The following is a 17335-nucleotide window of genomic DNA, read 5'->3' as shown; positions in this document are numbered from 1 at the left end:
AGGCCCATCCGCCGCCTTGCGCCGCCCAGTCGTCTCCCCGCCGCCCGACCGACCCGTGCCGCCCTCCTCCTTGCCGCCGTTCGCCTCCACCGCCGCCGCTCCACCGTCCTCCGGCGACGCGCGCCCCGCCGTTGCAAGCTCCGGTGGCCGGAGCACCGTGCCGCACCGAGCGCCCAGCCGCGCCACTCGTCGCCGGCGTCCCGCGCCTCCTCCTCGCCTACTCGTCGCCGGTCACCGGCTCCTCCTCCGCCAAAAAACCTCGCCGGCGACCTCGGACCCTTCGTGGGTGAACAGTGGATCTCGTCGGGTGAATAGTAAACCCTAGATCCGCGAGGTGATTTTTTTCCCAAGTCCCCGATTCCCAGATCCATCTGCCCATTTTCATCATGCTATAACTCATCATCCGTAGATCCATTTTGAGCATATAGCATATCAAAATGTTCGTCTCAGAAAGTACATCATTGCATTCCATTGCATCATTTTCATTTGAGTTCATCTTGATGCCCGAAATGCTGTTAGAAGAGTGCTACTTGAGTTAATTGTCAGATCTGCTGCTCCATTTAGATATTTGTCATTTTTGCCATGATTATTGTGTGCATGATATGCCCATGAGTTCTACATATGTTTTGTTAAGGGTTTTGCCATCTTTCCAGAGGTGCAACCCATGTATTTTTGTGATGTGTCTGGTGACTAGCACAAGCTTGCAAAGTGAGGCAGTTGGTAATTCCGATTTCAGGGACTTAGCATTTCCACTAAGTCCTTGAGCTGGTTATCTCATATGGCCATATGTTGATGTTGTTTCCTAGTGATCCGTGCCTCTTTTGAGGATGATCAGTAAGGATGTTTTGTTAATCTTGTAGTGCTCTATCCATCCATGTTTTTATTTGCAATTATGGAGCACCCTAGCTTGAGTCAATCGAGCTCTACTTTTGTCATTTCGTGAATCTGGGCAGATTGTCTACTTGTTAGCGACTTTGCCGATGATGTTGTAGTTGATCCGTGCCTGCTATGTTGTTGTTCTTGCCATGTCTAGCTTGCATTTTGTGTATTATTGATAGGTGTATGCTTAGATTGTGATGACTTGCTCTGTAGTGAGTGCATCGAGCTCGTAAACATGCCTACTTGATATCTGTTTCAGCATGCTCCAGTTTTCACTAAGACTGTGATCTGATTATGTTTTTGCCATGTTCACATGCTTGCAAATGTATTTTCTGATCCCTTTTGGCTCAAGGTCACTAAGGAACTTTTGTTAAGCTCTTTGAGTAGATCCATGAAATGCTTTACTTTCCATGTTCAGGTCCTGTAGCATATAGTTTTCATGTTCCGAAGAGTGCTATCTGATATGAAATTCCAGACAAGTGTTAATTTCAGTAAGTTTGAAATCTGTTTGTCAAATGCATTTTTGCCATGCTTGTTTAAACCTGTTAATGGATGAATTGGCCGTAGCTCAGTGCTAGACTTTTGTTAAGCTTCTTGAATTCATCCCTGCCATGTATTTTTATGCCATGTTTGAGTGATGTAGCATGTTCATCTTGTTGCATTTAGATGGCTACTTGTTGTAAATCGCAGAACGTGGTCATATTTGAATTGCTTGCCATTTCCAAACCGTAACTCCGATTCCGGCGTTCTTTATATTGTTTTCAAGCGATTTCATCTCATCTTTCCAGTGGCACACTTGGATTTCCAAGTTGAGGCCAGGTTCATGCATTCCTTGTCACATCTTGTATATGCATCCCGCATCGCATCCCGCATAGCATACCATCCTTGCATCATATTGTTTGAGCTTTGCACGTGGTTGATTGTGTTCCGTTTGCTTGTTGTCTTGTTTCGGTAGAGCCAGGAGACGAGTTCACTAACTAGGAGCCCGTTGAGTTTGCTTTCGAGGATCCAGTCAACTCTGACAACTTTGCAGGCAAGATGATCATACCCTCGAAATCACTACTATCTTTGCTATGATAGATGCTCGCTCTTTTGCTATGCCATGCTACGATGCCTACCACTTGCTTTCAAGCCTCCCAAATTGTCATGTCAAACCTCTAACCCACCATGTCCTAGCAAACCGTTGATTGGCTATGTTACCGCTTTGCTCAGCCCCTCTTATAGTGTTGCTAGTTGCAGGTGAAGATTGGAGACCGTTCCTTGTTGGAACATTTATTTACTTGTTGGGATATCATTATATTGCCATGTTATCTTAATGCATCTATATACTTGGTAAAGGGTGGAAGGCTCGGCCTCTCGCCTAGTGTTTTGTTCCACTCTTGCCGCCCTAGTTTCCGTCATATCGGTGTTATGTTCCCGGATTTTTGCGTTCCTTACGCGGTTGGGTTATAATGGGAACCCCTTGATAGTTCGCCTTGATTAAAGCTTTTCCAGCAATGCCCAACCTTGGTTTTACCATTTGCCACCTAGCCTCTTTTTCCCTTGGGTTTCCAGAGCCCGGGGGTCATCTTATTTTAGCCCCCCCCCTGGGCCAGTGCTCCTCTGAGTGTTGGTCCAAACTAGAGTCCTATGCAGCGCCCCCTCGGGGAAACTCGAGGTTTGGTTTTAGTTGTATGGAGAGCTCATCTGAGTGTGCCCTGAGAACGAGATATGTGCAGCTCCTATCGGGATTTGTCAGCACATTCGGGCGGTGTTGCTGGATTTGTTTTAACCTGTCGAAGTGTCTTGAAGAACCGAGGTACCGAGTCTGATCGGAATGTCTCGGGAGGAGGTCTATTCCTTCGTTGACCGTGAGAGATTGTCATGGGCTAAGTTGGGACTCCTCTGCAGGGATTTGAACTTTCGAAAGCCATGCCCGCGGTTATGGGTAGATGGGAATTTGTTAATGTCCGGTTGTAGATAACTTGAACCTTAACTTAATTAAAATGAATCAACAGTGTGAGTTACCGTGATGGTCTCTTCTCGGCGGAGCCCGGGAAGTGGACACGGTGTTGGAGTAATGCTTGCGTAGGTTGTTCTCTAGTTTCTCGCTCGCGCTTTGCCTCCTCTTCTGGCTCTCTTTTGCGAACAGGATAGCCACCATATATGCTAGTCGCTTGCTGCAGCTCCACATATTTTACCTTGCCTTACCTATAAGCTTAAATAGTCTTGACCGCGAGGGTGCGAGATTGCTGAGTCCCTGTGGCTCACAGATTACTATTAAGCCAGATGCAGGGCCTGATGATTCCGCTCCAGGTGACACGCTCGAGCTCAAGTGGGAGTTCGACGAGGACTCTCAACGATACTACATGTCTTTCCCTGATGATCAGTAGTGGTGCCCAGTTGGGGGTGATCGGGACCGTGTCGCATGTTGGGTTATCTTTTATTTTGGCGCCGTAGTCGGGCCATGAGTGTTTGGATGTTGTAATGCTTTTTATGTACTTTGTGTGACATGGCGAGTGTAAGCGAACTATGTTACCTACCCTTTATTATTTATAGTACATGGGATATTGTGGTGATTGCCTAACTAGCGACATTGCTTTCAATGCGATTATGTCTCTAAGTCATGCCTCGACACGTGGGAGCTATAGCCGCATCGAGGGCGTTACAAGTTGGTATCAGAGCCTTCCCCGACCTTAGGAGCCCCATTGCTTGATCGTTTTTAGCTGCCGAGTTGTGTCTACAAAAATGTTTTGAGTCATTTAGGAATTATATATCGGAGAGTTTAGGAATTCTTTTTACTTCCCAGTCTCCTCATCGCTCTGGTAAGGCATCCTGACGTAGAGTTTTGACTCTTCTCTTCTCAAATTTCACTAAAAAAAATTTAGGATCACGCGGGTATCTTGGAATCGTTCCGATGGTTTTATGACGAGAACATTGTCTTGGTGCCTCCTGTCAGGGGTTTTGTGGAAGTGTCCCGGGGAGTTGAGCTCTGAGGTGTTGTCGTCATAATTTTATCGTTGCAGTTCTGGAATTCTTGAGTTTAGTACGCCGACATCGAAAATCTCTTTTATGCAGTTCGTTGGTGAGATAACCTTGACGCCACCCAGTACTGGGGCGGGAGTTCGGGAGTATCGCCATAACTTGTATAACGGATGCTTTTCGAAGGTTGAGGTAAATGGTTTCCGAAGTTTTTCTCGGTTATGTGTTGTAGGATGGATACAGCTGGATGTAGGATTTGGTGGATTTGGGTGAGATATTATGCTTCCCCTATATCCCCAACACCTGATTGCATAACCGGAAAGGTTCGGGAGTTTCATAGGTGGGAATTCTTGTAGCTCTAGTTCTTCTTCCACGGATATTTGGTTTGAGATTGGGATTTCTTACCGAGTATTCGTTCTTGATCCGTACCTTATTGATTTATTTCTCTATCTAAATTCTAAGTGGCTTCTCAATTTATGGATATGTGACCATTTCAAGAGGAATGCATTCGTTCATTTTGTTCGGATGTGAAGACTTTATGTTGCAATTTTCATTCCGTTGGATTCAGCTAACGGTGGTCAACCTCTTCAGGATGGCTCCCGCTAAGAGCACCAATCAGAATCAGAATTAGGATCCGCCACCACCTCCACCTCCTCCGGAGGCATGGCAAGCTGTGATGGCCGCAACCAATGCAAACACACAGTTGATCATGCAAATTCCCCAAGAGCGCAATCATGCAGTGTAATACCCTACTCCTGCTGGTTGTATTGCTTGTGGACATTACTCTTGGAGCTACAAGGAGAGCCGAGCTCTTTGGGGTTTAGCAATGGCGCTAGGGTTTGGCCAAGAGTCGATCCCTTGGTATGGTGGCTGCTCTGTCCTTATATAGATGCCTTGGGCCTCTTCCCCGAAAATATGAGCGGGAAATGGCTACCACAGGGAGGAAATTTGAGAGGGGACATGCGCCGGTGCTTGTTAGAATCGGGGCTCTAGGGACCCTAGAACAGGGTTGAACTCTCGGGTGTGCTCACAGAACTCCGTTAAATTCTGTCTCGTTGCGCACCACCTCACGCCGATGCTTCCGTGTGCTCGAGCGAGAGGAAAGGACACAACACAATAGTTTACCCAGGTTCGGGCCACCTTGCAATGTAAGACCCTACTCCTACTTTGGGGAGGATTGCCTCGCGAGGGAGGATGAATATGAGTGTACAAGGAAGACGAACTGCCTCGGGAGGGATCAGGATTCGACCTTTCTCCATGGTGGAGACTAGCTTATTCTCATACTGTCCTTGGTCCTCTTCCCCCAAAAACTAGGCGGGAAGGGTTGCCACAACGGACAAGTTCAAAGGGGAGCTGGAGTACAACTTATCCCGACTAAAGGCGGTCTCCGCCTGAAAAAGCCTCTGTTCATGATGCGCTGGTGGACACGACGATGACCTCCATCCCGGCGCACCCGTTGTCCTGGTCTTCTTGCGCCAAAACGGCAACCTTTGGAGATTTCTTTGGGAACCGACATGAAGCCTGGCGGCTACTGCGCGGGGCCATCATTGCCCTTGGAAGGTGAGGGGGGAAGTCTGCTCCCCTCCTAACGCTATATATGTGCCAGGGGACTAGGTCCCTTGGCTCATCTCCTTCTTGCTTCTCCATCATCGCCCCTCGTTCTCGCAACCATGGCACCGTTGAGGAGGTTCTCTGCTGCCGGGAAAGTGAAGGCGACAGCAGAGGAAGTAGAGCCACCGAGGCCGATGAGGGGGCGGGGCCACGACAGCCGTCACACAAGGGATGACAGCCGGAAGCGCAGACGCCCTCCACTCACGCCCTACGCCGGCTCCGGCAGCCGAGGGAAGCATCATATGTCTGCAACGTATCTATAATTTTTGATTGTTCCATGCTATTATAATATCTATTTTGGATGTTTTATATACATTAATATGCTATTTTATATTATTTTTTGGGACTAACTTATTAACCTAGTGCCTAGTGCCAGTTGCTGTTTTTCCTTCTTTTTGGCCTTTACAGAAAATCAATATCAAACAGACTCCAAACGGAATAAAACTTTACGATGATTTTTCTTGGACCAGAAGAATCCTAGGAAGCTTCAGGAGGAGGAGGCCAGAAGACCTACGAGCAGGCCACAATGTAACACGCCCAGTGTCAAGCTACAATAACCTCTATGTTTAAGCTAATCATTTCTCCAAACAGTGCTTAATCACCTTTGTTCAATATCCCATTTGAAATCCCAGTCAACTCAAATTCAAGTGAAGTTTGAAGTTACTCAAAAGTTGCTGGAAAAATGTTCATCATTTGCCAAAAATTCCATAACAATTATTTGTTAAGGAACACAACATCACTTTTGTGCAAACATGAGCATTATCAATTATAACAACACTAATTCAACATTTTTAAATGTTATCCTATTTATGAAAAATACCAAATGAATTCTTCTGCTATCCAAAATGTTTGTGGCACTGCCTAAGATCTCCAGGGAATAAAAGGGGCACTTCCCATATTTTTCCCAAGTAAATAGTATGCCCAACATTTTCTTACCCATCTCTGTTTATTAAATAAAAAGAAAAATAGAATAAGAAAAGAAAAAGGCTGAAGCGCACTGTGCACTTAGGCCTGCTAACTACAGTGAGGCCTAGGCCACCTACCCCTCTCCTTCCTCCTCTGTTCACAGAGGGGAGGTGGACGACGGCCAGCCGCCCGTGGCCACGATGGCCACGCGCCGGCCATCCCGCGCCTCCCTTTCGTCTCCCCCAGCGGATAAGGCCACCCCGCCCCTGCCAAACCCTAGCCAGACCCAGATCTGCCTCCTCCCCCTCGCTCGTTCCCCTCTCCCTCACACGCTCGCTCCTCCCGAGTGCCACCGTCGCCGTGCGCCGGCCGAGCCCGCGGCCACCGTTGTTCCCGTCCCTCTCTGACGAGGCCCCGAGCGCCATCGTGCCCCGCGGCGTCTTCCTCGACCATCGGACCAAGCCAGGAGCCCCCACAACGAGCGCGGCAACCTCTTCTTCCTCCTCCGCTCCAACAAACGCCGGCGTCGAATTCGGCCACCTCGTGCCTCCCCTGAGCCTACTGAGCACACCTACAGGCGCTCAGTGAGCTCCGCCTCCCTCTCCCTCTCTCCCCGTGCTCTTCCCCGCGCCGTAACTAGCTGTTGTCGCGCCCGAGCTCTGTTCGCTGCCGACGAGCTCGTGGACGTGGCCATGGCCCTTGTCATGCTCACCTGAGGCCTCCGCCGTGCTCCTGGTATTCCCATGAGCCCAACGCGCACGCGCGCAAGCCTTCCCGTGCCACTAGCGCCGTGCTCGTCCAGAACCCGAACGCAGCGTCATGGATCTCGTCGCCGGTGTGTCTCCGGTGACCAAATGGTCACGGGCCAGTGCCCGTTGCACTCCCCACATCGCATTTATACTCCCCAAGCTCTCTGTTTGCTCGCTAGCGCGCTGTGGCTCTGTTTTCGTCACACACCCGTGCACGTCGCCGCCTCTGCCGCTCGCCGGCGCTGATTCTGGCCAAGTCCGACGATGCTACGCCCACCACTGGTGTGACGCCCCGAGACCGATGTGCCAGGTGTCTTTCAGTTATTCGCTGTCTTTGCCATGTCATTTGCTTGTGTGTTGCATCTTGCCATGTCATCATGTGCATTGCGTCATCATGTTTTCAAAACTTGCATTAGCCCGGGTTCTCCCAGTTCCGTCTGTTGTCCGTTCTGAGCCCAGACACACTTGCACGCGCCCGCGGCATGTCCGAAATATTATTTTATAAGTGGCCAGAAAATGTTATAGGAATGGGTTGAAAGTTGGCATGTGGTGTTGTTATGTTGTAGGTAGGCCGCCTGCCAAGTTTCATCGCATTCGGAGTTCGTTTGATAGCCCAACGGATAACTATAGCGACATTATAGTCGGTCTAACGTCGGACGTTTTCGGTCTCCGGAAACAGTCGCCGGGCCTCCCTCTCTTCTCTTCTCTCAGCTCGAGACCGTCTACACAGCTCACTACCTGCCGCCAGGTCCAACCTAACCTCTCTCGTTAGCCCGCAGCCCCCCTCGCGCGTGTCCAAAACTTACTCGAACCCGACCCGGACAGTCGTCACCGTTGGATCCGGGTCATCCCCAAACATCTACAAAACGTCACCATTTTCTTATTTGGTATCCCTAGCTATTTTTTTCGCGATCGTCTGATTAAGATCGGAGGGACCAAATGCCCCTATCCAAACCCTAAAAATCCTCCCCCTTGTCCCATCCCTCCGCCGCCGCTAGCCCACTGTCTCCTCCTCGTGTTCCCCGCCGAGCCAATCACCTTCGTTCCTTGTTTTCAGATCCACTCCACCAACCAACGAAGCCACCACCCACTCGTTTTGGACCGCTAGATCACAGATCCGACGGCCTAGGAGGCTCCCCAACGCCCCAGCGTTTGTCCCTGCCTCCCGGCCGCAGCTCCCTCGCCCCCGCTCGATCTGGCCGCTAAGATCCCTAGCGCCTCGACCCCAAGCTCCATCACCCGCCGATGGCCTCGATGGTTCGACAGCAACTCTAACCTTTCTTCCTCGTGTCTCTCCCGCTCGTATCTCACATCTTCCTCTCCCTCTCTCTATTTTTTTGCTCACAGGAGACCTCCATGGCTGCTCCAGCTAGCTCCGTCGCTGTCGTTTCGTGCCGGGAATGAGTGGATCTGGTCTCCATCGCTGCGGATCCGCCTCCCCAGCCGTCCCGTGCCCTGGACCTCACCAGAGCCGCGCTAGGCCGCCGCCGTCGTCCTGCTCCAAGGCAAAGCGCGGCCCGCTCGATCCTATGATTCGTTGACCTACTTCACCTCCCCTTGGGCCAGATCCGCGCCAAGGCCCAGCTCGCCACGATTCGTCTCCACGCGCAGCCCAGCGCCACGCCAAGCCCGCAGCCCCGCCGACCTGCTTCACCGCCTTGGGCCGAAGCCCATGGGGGAGAAGCCCCTCTAGCCCCTCTGCTCTATTGGGCCAGCCAGTTTCGGCCCGACTGTGTTTTTTTTTTCTGTCCATGCGTTTTTCCTATTATTCCAGAGAACGCTTGTTTTACAGAAAACCCCCTAAGTTTCATGCATATCCTAACTCACAAACCGTGCATCGCATGTAAATAATTTATATATGAAACTTGCTCAGAATTTTGTCTAGTTTAATAATATGTCACTTTCATCCATGTTTAATATGTTTAAAATGATGTTTGGTTAAATTTACTCCTATGCCATGCTAAAATGCTTTAATTCCATAACTAAATAACCGTAGCTCCGAATTTAATAATCTTTATATGTAAATGGGGTAGAAAAATGCCTAGTTTAACATGGTGACCTTTATTTGCATGTTAAACAACTCTAAAATTGTGTTTAGGGCAGAACAGTACCAAATCTATAATATGCTCATGAGGAGTTTCCGGAATTGTTGTTCGTTGTTTCCGGCCTCATTTAAACTTGACTAGATAGGTAGTTTTGCTTTGCTTCACTCTCTTGCCATGCTAACAACATTTAATCTTGTTGGGTACATAACCAAGAGAGAACTAAATTATTGATGTGGTGTTCCGCCAATATGCATCCTGATGCATATTGGGCTCCATTTAACTTGTAGTTTTGTTTGTGCATTTTGCCATGTCATGCCCTCTTTAAACTGGACATGCATCATTCTTGTTTGCGCATCATGCCATGTCTATGTGGTGGTTGTTTACTAGGTTGTTTGCTCTTTTCTGGTGTTGCTTCTTCGGGTTGGTTCCGGTCACGTCGTGTTTGTGAGGACCCGTTCGTCTACGTCCGTTTGTCTTCTTCATGGACTCGTTCTTCTTCCCTACGGGATTTCAGGCAAGATGATCATACCCTCGAAATCACTACTATCTTTGCTATGCTAGATTTGCTTGCTCTTTTGCTATGCCAATGCTATGATGCCTACCACTTGCTTTCAAGCCTCCCAAATTGCCATGTCAAGCCTCTAACCCACCTTGTCCTAGCAAACTGTTGATTGGCTATGTTACCGCTTTGCTCAGCCCCTCTTATAGCGTTGTTAGTTGCAGGTGAAGATTGAAGTTTTGTTCCTTATTGGAACATGGAGATGTTGTTCCTTGTTGGAACATGTTTACTTGTTGGGATATCACAATATATCTTATTTAATTAATGCATCTATATACTTGGTATATGCCTCTACGCTCACTTCACTCATTTTGCTCCGTACATAGTCACTTGTTGAAATCTCTAGAACGACAAATACTCTGTATTTGGGAACAGAGGGAGGATTTTACTCCATATTTGGGAACAGAGGGAGGAATTTACTCGGTATTTGGGAACAGAGGGAGTATCACCATATGGAGGGAACAGAGGAAGCTTGAAATATGAACATGTCAATGGGAGGGAGTAAGACCCATGCATGCATGCATGCATGCAACACTCACACGTACACATGGACACACGCAACACTCACGCACCCATGCGGCACACAACACACGACGCAACACACACACTCATGCTCAAGTGCTCAACCTACTCCCTACGTCCGTGAAAGACTGTACATTTAGAGATTTACACATTGACCAGGGCATAATTAACACCCAAAAGTAGCAGACTTATGTGCGCATGCGACCAATGAGAGAAGAAGATTAAATGAAGGTCGTTGCATGTTGTAATTAAGGATAGACATGTAGCCTATACCTAGAGCAGAAGTTGGTGCATTAGTCAATCAATATCGAGTTAGATTAAAGGCTAAATGCATTGCAAGTGTAGATGTACTACACTCTTTGTTTTTTAGCTGATTTCTTTGCTCTGCCAACTGACAGGCGGGACCCAGAAACCAGGTGACAATTTGACCAGTCGATAAAGTGCCACGTCGACTATGTGGCTGGTCAGTAGGGTGAAATACGGTGCTCTATGACGAGCTAGTGATCGTATAATTACCGCAAAACTATATATAGTGACCATAAAGAGCGTATTGTTACATACGTTGACCGCCAGTGTATTTTTCTTGTTTCAAATTAAGCCATATTAATCGGAAAGGACGCAGTACGGACTAGTGCTAGTACTGCTTTGATGTGTCCCGTCAACTCGCCGAACGAGGAGAAGCTTGCTTACTACACCTCTCCCTCGCCCACGCGCGTGGTGGTTCGCAGGACGAGGAGAGGGTTTTGACTACAACGCCCTCTCCCTCGCCCTCGCCCTCGCGGTGGAAGTGCATCAGTTCAATCGGTGTCAGATTGCTAGAAGCGTAATGTGTACTGTAGTATCATCATTATTGGACCTTCCGAAGAGGCGAAGAGCCAAGTGCAACGTTCACACGAGTATGAATTGTTGAACCTCCCAAAGAGGCAAAGAGCCAAGCGCAAGGTTTTATAGGAGTTGTCGTCCTAGTAGGAGCGTACTACAACTATAGCGAACGATGCTACTGTATTATGCCGCCACGTCATGTATATCCAAAGCCGTGCCACCTTTTTTTCTTAAAGAGTGTGTTGGAGCCCGTGCAACAACCACACAAGTTGCACGTACACATAACACATTTACTAGTAATAAATTCTAAAGGACAAATGCTAGTATGCCACACAAGTTTATCTCCAATTCATGTGATAAATTTGTGCATGACTAGTCTACATATATTCACAGCGCTACCGTTCACAATTTACCGTACTCCACTTACACGTTATAGATGGGCTACATGTCCTCCTCCAGGTTCCAGTGCCAGGTGTTCTTCATGGATGGCATGATCCATAGCGGTGGGCAATGGGAATCATTGTCACAGCTTTCTAGTCCGGTTCCACACGATGGAGACTCATCCAAGGTGAAGCGGCATAAATCAGGGATAGCGTGCCCCAGCATGTCGTTCATCCGGCGGTGCGCACTGAATACACAACCATGCTTCATGAACGGCAGGCCTTCCGTGTCGTGCACGGAAGGTGGCATCCGCTTCACAATGGGGTAGCTGTCCCCAATGAAAAGCGAGTACTCTCCAAGAGTGTTCCTCGGCACCCACATAGCATCACGGGGGTCGAACTTGGCGCCGTTCATCTGGTACACGCGGCATAGTCAAGGTCCATGCATAATAATGGTGTGCTCAAATATGGCGGTCAGTAATACTGTGCAGCAAATAGTACTACTCCAGTATAGAGGAAGTAAAATAACCGGCTTATTATATATAGCCACTCTTGGCTACATGGATGAGATAGTAAGACATGGAAAAACAAAAATGGTGGCAGCTAGTGGGTAAAAAGTACTCCAAGGTAAAAAGTACTCCTACTAGTAAGTAAGTAGAGTACTAGTACAACAATGAAAGAGAAGGTGAGAGGGTTAAAAAATGGAATACCTGGGTAGATGGTGACGGTCCGATCATGGTAGATTGTGTGACCATGTTGCACATCAGTGGTACCTTGGGTAACAACTGCTCAGATAGTTGATCCCAATATGCCAAAGTCAGCTACAAGGTTCCAGGTATGACCGAATTGCGGATGCAAATCCACATCCAGGATCGGCGATCTTATTTTGATCGCGGGATGACTGGTCCCTGCAAAATAATGGAGTACCGTTAGGGATGCAAATAATGGTTTGTGCATTCCGTTTGTAATCTCCCGTACCGTAGGATGGCAACCAGATGAAACAAGTCCCCTGGCTTGTCACCGCGAAGATGCGGCCTAGATGGCGCACGGCATCTTCGAACGTGTAGGGGTACAAATCTGCCGCCGCCAACATGCGGCAGCCTCTGCCGTTACTGCCTCTTGCATTGATGGCAATCCTTATGTCTAACACCGCGATGAGATAGTAATCGTCGTAGCCGCGTCGCTTTGTCGGCGGGTCCGCAATTGCTATCTTCTTCAATCTCATGTAGGCATCATCATATGTATTCAAGCCCAGCCGGTCCGGAAGGCCGATCCCAATGGTGGAGAAGGGGTCTACCCGAACGGCCGCACTGCTGTGGATGTTGTGCAAAATGATGGGGGGATCCGGCCAGAGGTATGCAAGCCAATCTTTTTTGGCACCGACCCAGACCTATATATAAGACGGTGGGCAACGGTGAAATTACGGGATGGAAATGGAATAACTAAGTACTACATGATCAAACTCCATTACTGACCTGCTCATCGGACAAAATCCGACTACCTCTCAACGTCGGCAACTCTAGTGGAGTCAACGTGCAACCATGGCCAAGGAGAGGTGGACTGTTCGAAGGATTGTCCCCTAGAAGAACCTTCTCCTCGAGGACGCATGGAAGACGAACAAGCATGGCCTTTTCCCAAGCCTTTTTAAGCACCGTCTTGAAAAAGTTGGTGCATGAAGCACCGAGTCTTGCGGCATTGAGGACATTGGAGTGGCGTGCGATTTCTCCTAGAGAATCGTTGTCCAAGGTCTCCCAGCCCCGACGAGGAGGAGAACCACCTGGCGAATCCATGGGAGCAGCGACGAACCGCCTTCTCTTCGGGGGGAGGGGAACTGGCGAGGAGGAGAGAAGAGCATAGTAACCACAGGGCCTCGTCCATTCCAACTGTAGATCATTCCTTAGCGAAGGGGTGAGGCTATTATTTACTACTAGTACTAGCATTATGGGATGTTATGGGATTGCAATATACTGTAAATAATAGCACTAGTAAGAAATTTTTGGCACTAGCTAGTAGTTTTTGGTGTGGATTAAGAAATTTTGGGTATGTTTTTGCTATTTTTTGTACATGCCAACTAGTGTCAAAAAACATCTTGCATTATGTGACGGAGGATTACGTACTCGTACTATAGCAGTACTAGTACTAATTTCTCAACTAGTGGTGTGGTGTACTATACTTCTAGTATAGTATACCAGTTTTGAACTCTTGAATCTCAGGGCCAAGGAGCTATGGTTGTAAGTGGAGGGTACTACGTACTGTTCTCTAGAACCATCGATGTACTATTAATGCAGGTAAAGTACACCTGCGTAGTGGCCTAGTGGGTACTCTCGGTGCTCTATTCAGCCGCTCCTCTCACCTAGCTGGCCTACTCAACCGCTCCTCTCACGCACACTAGCAGCCTGTTTATCAGCGACAGTTACTGCGGGGGCAGAATATTTGAGTTATTTGATACAGTGAGACTAGGCTTTTCGCTTCCATTTGTGGAGGTGTAATGGATCTCGTCGAACTTTGTTAGTAGTTCCTTCTTTATGAATGAGATGAAGCAAAGCTTTTGCCTCTATTTCAAGAAAAACACGTCAAGAGGAATTTATTTTATAGTAGAGCTGATAATGGAGTGAAGTCCATGCGTGCAACGCCACAAGCTACAGAGTAGTAGTAGAGCACTTTATGTACATAGCCATATTGCACAGTTCCCAATGCCCCACCAGGCTTTTCCGGCTCCTTGGGCTTAATTGGGAGGCGCTAGTTTAAATATGGTAGTACTAGATGATGAGGAAGCTGCAAGCAAGGTGCGGCTAGGGCGAGCACGTGAGCCACGAGATGCTGGGAAGGAAAACCCGTTCACGTGGCTAGGCTATCCAGTGCACCCAGATTGTGGTGCCGCACGTCCGTTTGACTTCAAAACTCAAACTACCCGTGTAAAATATTGGCTCGCATCGAAGTTACTATTTTAAAAAAGGCCGCCGTGCGTTCAGCCGGGATCGAACCCACAAAACTAGGTGTACACTCCCGCAACCACTAGTAGTAGTCGTTGGTGTACAACGCAACCTAGAATCGCCTTTTGTCGCTAGTAGAACATTGTTCCTTACAAGAAACCCCTAATAATGCAAGAAACCACTAATAATGCCAAGAAACAACTACCACTTTCATACGTGGCAGACTTAAGATAAGACTACCTTATCAACCATTGTACATGCTCTTACCAACCAGCCCTACCAAGAAATGACTGCTCTACAAAGTGCCGTTGTAGGCACATTTCAACCCATGGCCATGTTTGGATACATTTGTTGTCAATCTAACCCTGCCATCCAAACACTACTTTGGTTGGAGTTAGTTCAGGGTTAGAATCTAACCTCTGACTTAGAGTATCCAAACAGGGCCCATGTCGCCCATTAAGTCAACGCCTTCTATTCGACCGGGCGTTATGACTTGTGGGACCTACATGTCAGTCTGCACAAAAATCCCCGAGTGACCTCCTACCTCCGGCCCGTCCACCTAGTCATCCTCGGCCATGGGATGCAGCTACCGCCGCCGGCAGAAGGCGAGGTCAAAACCGTCGGCGATGCGGAGCCCATCTTGCGGCAGCCCGGACGCCAGCTCCGTACGGCACTCACGGCCGTTAGCTATCCAAGATAGCTCTGTCCAGCTGCTTGTCTGCAAGGTTTGCTAGCTAGATTGGCACGGCGACTTGCTCGCACGCGCCGCGCTAAGGCCAGCGCGGCGGCTTGATCGCTTGTGAGTCATGCTCAGGCCAGCTTGCCAACCCGTGCGGAGGCCAGCGCGGCGTCCAGCCCGTCCGGTGGAGCGGCGACCAACTCGCTCATCACCGACGCCACCGACAAACACACATCAGTACTATTTGAAGTAATGTTCAGGAAAAAATAATGATTTGAGGGGGAACAACAGGATAGAAGGTCAGATGTGGGTCCCTCGTGTCAACGGTCAAACAGAATGTGTTGGTTTAAGCTGCCTCGTCAGCATGGACATGTGGGCCAACCCTGTCATAAATGGGTTTAAACTAACCTAATCGATAGATAGTAGTTTTTGGCGTGGATTAAGAAATTTTGGGTATGTTTTTGCTATTTTTTCTACAATAGATTCTTCCTAGGGCTGGTCGAAAGTGGTATTTTTTTGTTAAATACTCTACATATTGTAAGTACGAGCGAAAGTTAAGCTTTGGAAGCCAATAAGCAAGGCTAGTTACATAGTGCATATGTGTACATGATTGAAAGTAAATATCAACCATGAGTGACTAATATCTTGATGGAAAACTCGAAACTATGGAATACTAGGGAAAAAATAGCATGGTTGGAAATACTAGCAATGTTCATGTGTGTTGCAACGAATCATAATTAGAGTAATACTTATTCACAAACTTGATACAAAACACTCTAATTTTGATATAAATATATCACTATAGATATATTATGTTTCAATTAGAATATATTCCTTGGGCCGTTTTGGTGAGGTTAGGGAGGGATGTGGTTGGTTTTAAGATACTAATTATGGGTTTTTCTGCAAATTGGTAGACAAGTGGGATGTTTGTGAGAAAAGGCAACAACTTACCTCACAGTCGTTAGATGTAGATCTAATGGTCACAAACGACAGATGGCATACACACCATCATCGCCAACTTAGTTTTCTGTAGGAGTACTAGCAAGATCCGTGCATTGCACCGAACATCAAGATGCATTTTTTATAAAAACACTCGTTGTGATTGACCCATGCGGGAGTAATCCCATGTGTAAAAACTAATGATATCTCGAGAAATAGGATATAATGTGAAGAGGAGTGGGGCGTGGTGGTGATTGGTGGTCGGACTGAGTGGAGGCATGGGGATTGACGATGCCGGCAGCGGCCACCAGGCCAATTTGTTCTAGAGGTTTCCTTTCTTAATTGCTCAACAATGATGTTGTTGGAGATAAGGATGAACAATGGAAGGCCTTGTCTACAAATGTGGAGAGGGGTGCGGGTATCTTTTAGTTTATTTTCCATCAGTCAGACATAGATCGGACGGTCTATATTGCAAGATGGCACACATACCATCATCACCAACTCGGTTTTTTATAAGAGAAGAAATATAAGTATGGAGATACAAGCGTATTATCGATACTTGTTTCCGTAAACTAGCATCTACATTCTATTCAACGCCTCAGCATGTGAGGCCTTAGCACAATGACTTCTCAACTGTGTAAAACAAAGGTTTTCCCGTCGCCGATAAGGAGGGGGTGATGGCGGCGCGCTTTTTGGCTTGCTCTAGTCCTAGTAGTCATACTAGGTGGTCTAAGCACGTGTAGATTTATTCTTTTTCATGTCTCGTGTTCGCCGTACTACCACGACTGTTGATGAATAGATGATAAGTTATTCACGGGGAAACCCTTGTTGAGCGTGTTTGCGAGAGAGAGAGAGAGAGAGAGAGAGTGATATGTCTAGAGACTGAGGCAATGATAACAGATTCTTTGTGTCTATGTGTGTGGAGGATAGAGAGAGACATGTACATGGGGCTTTGTGTTGTGTAACATGGAGACACATATACATAATTAGAGAGTGAGTGTGCGAGATACACATGCAGACATGGGGAGAGATGAGGATCCAGATTAATGGGTGTTTTTGCGCATGTTTGTGTGTAAGAGGGAGTGTGTGTATGTGGAGTAGAGAGACCACTAATTATGTAAACCTAGTATAAGGGAAGGGGGAATGGTGTGACATGTGTAGTAGTGGGATAGCATGGGTGCGGGCGGGGGGAGCATACTATTTGGAAGAGACATCGATTGTGTGTGTGATAGAGGCGGGGTGTCCCGATCTTTCGATGAGATGATAACTATCGATTTGGTGGAGACGACTTTGACGATCCGACTACAAACGTGCACGACGTTGCGCCTTAGCAATCGCTAAACCAACTCC

The sequence above is a fragment of the Triticum dicoccoides genome, chromosome 4A (genome assembly GCF_002162155.2).
Source record: "Triticum dicoccoides isolate Atlit2015 ecotype Zavitan chromosome 4A, WEW_v2.0, whole genome shotgun sequence".
NCBI lineage: Eukaryota > Viridiplantae > Streptophyta > Magnoliopsida > Poales > Poaceae > Triticum > Triticum dicoccoides.
The sequence above is the reverse complement of the archived record's forward strand: the minus strand, read 5'-3'. Positions refer to the sequence as shown.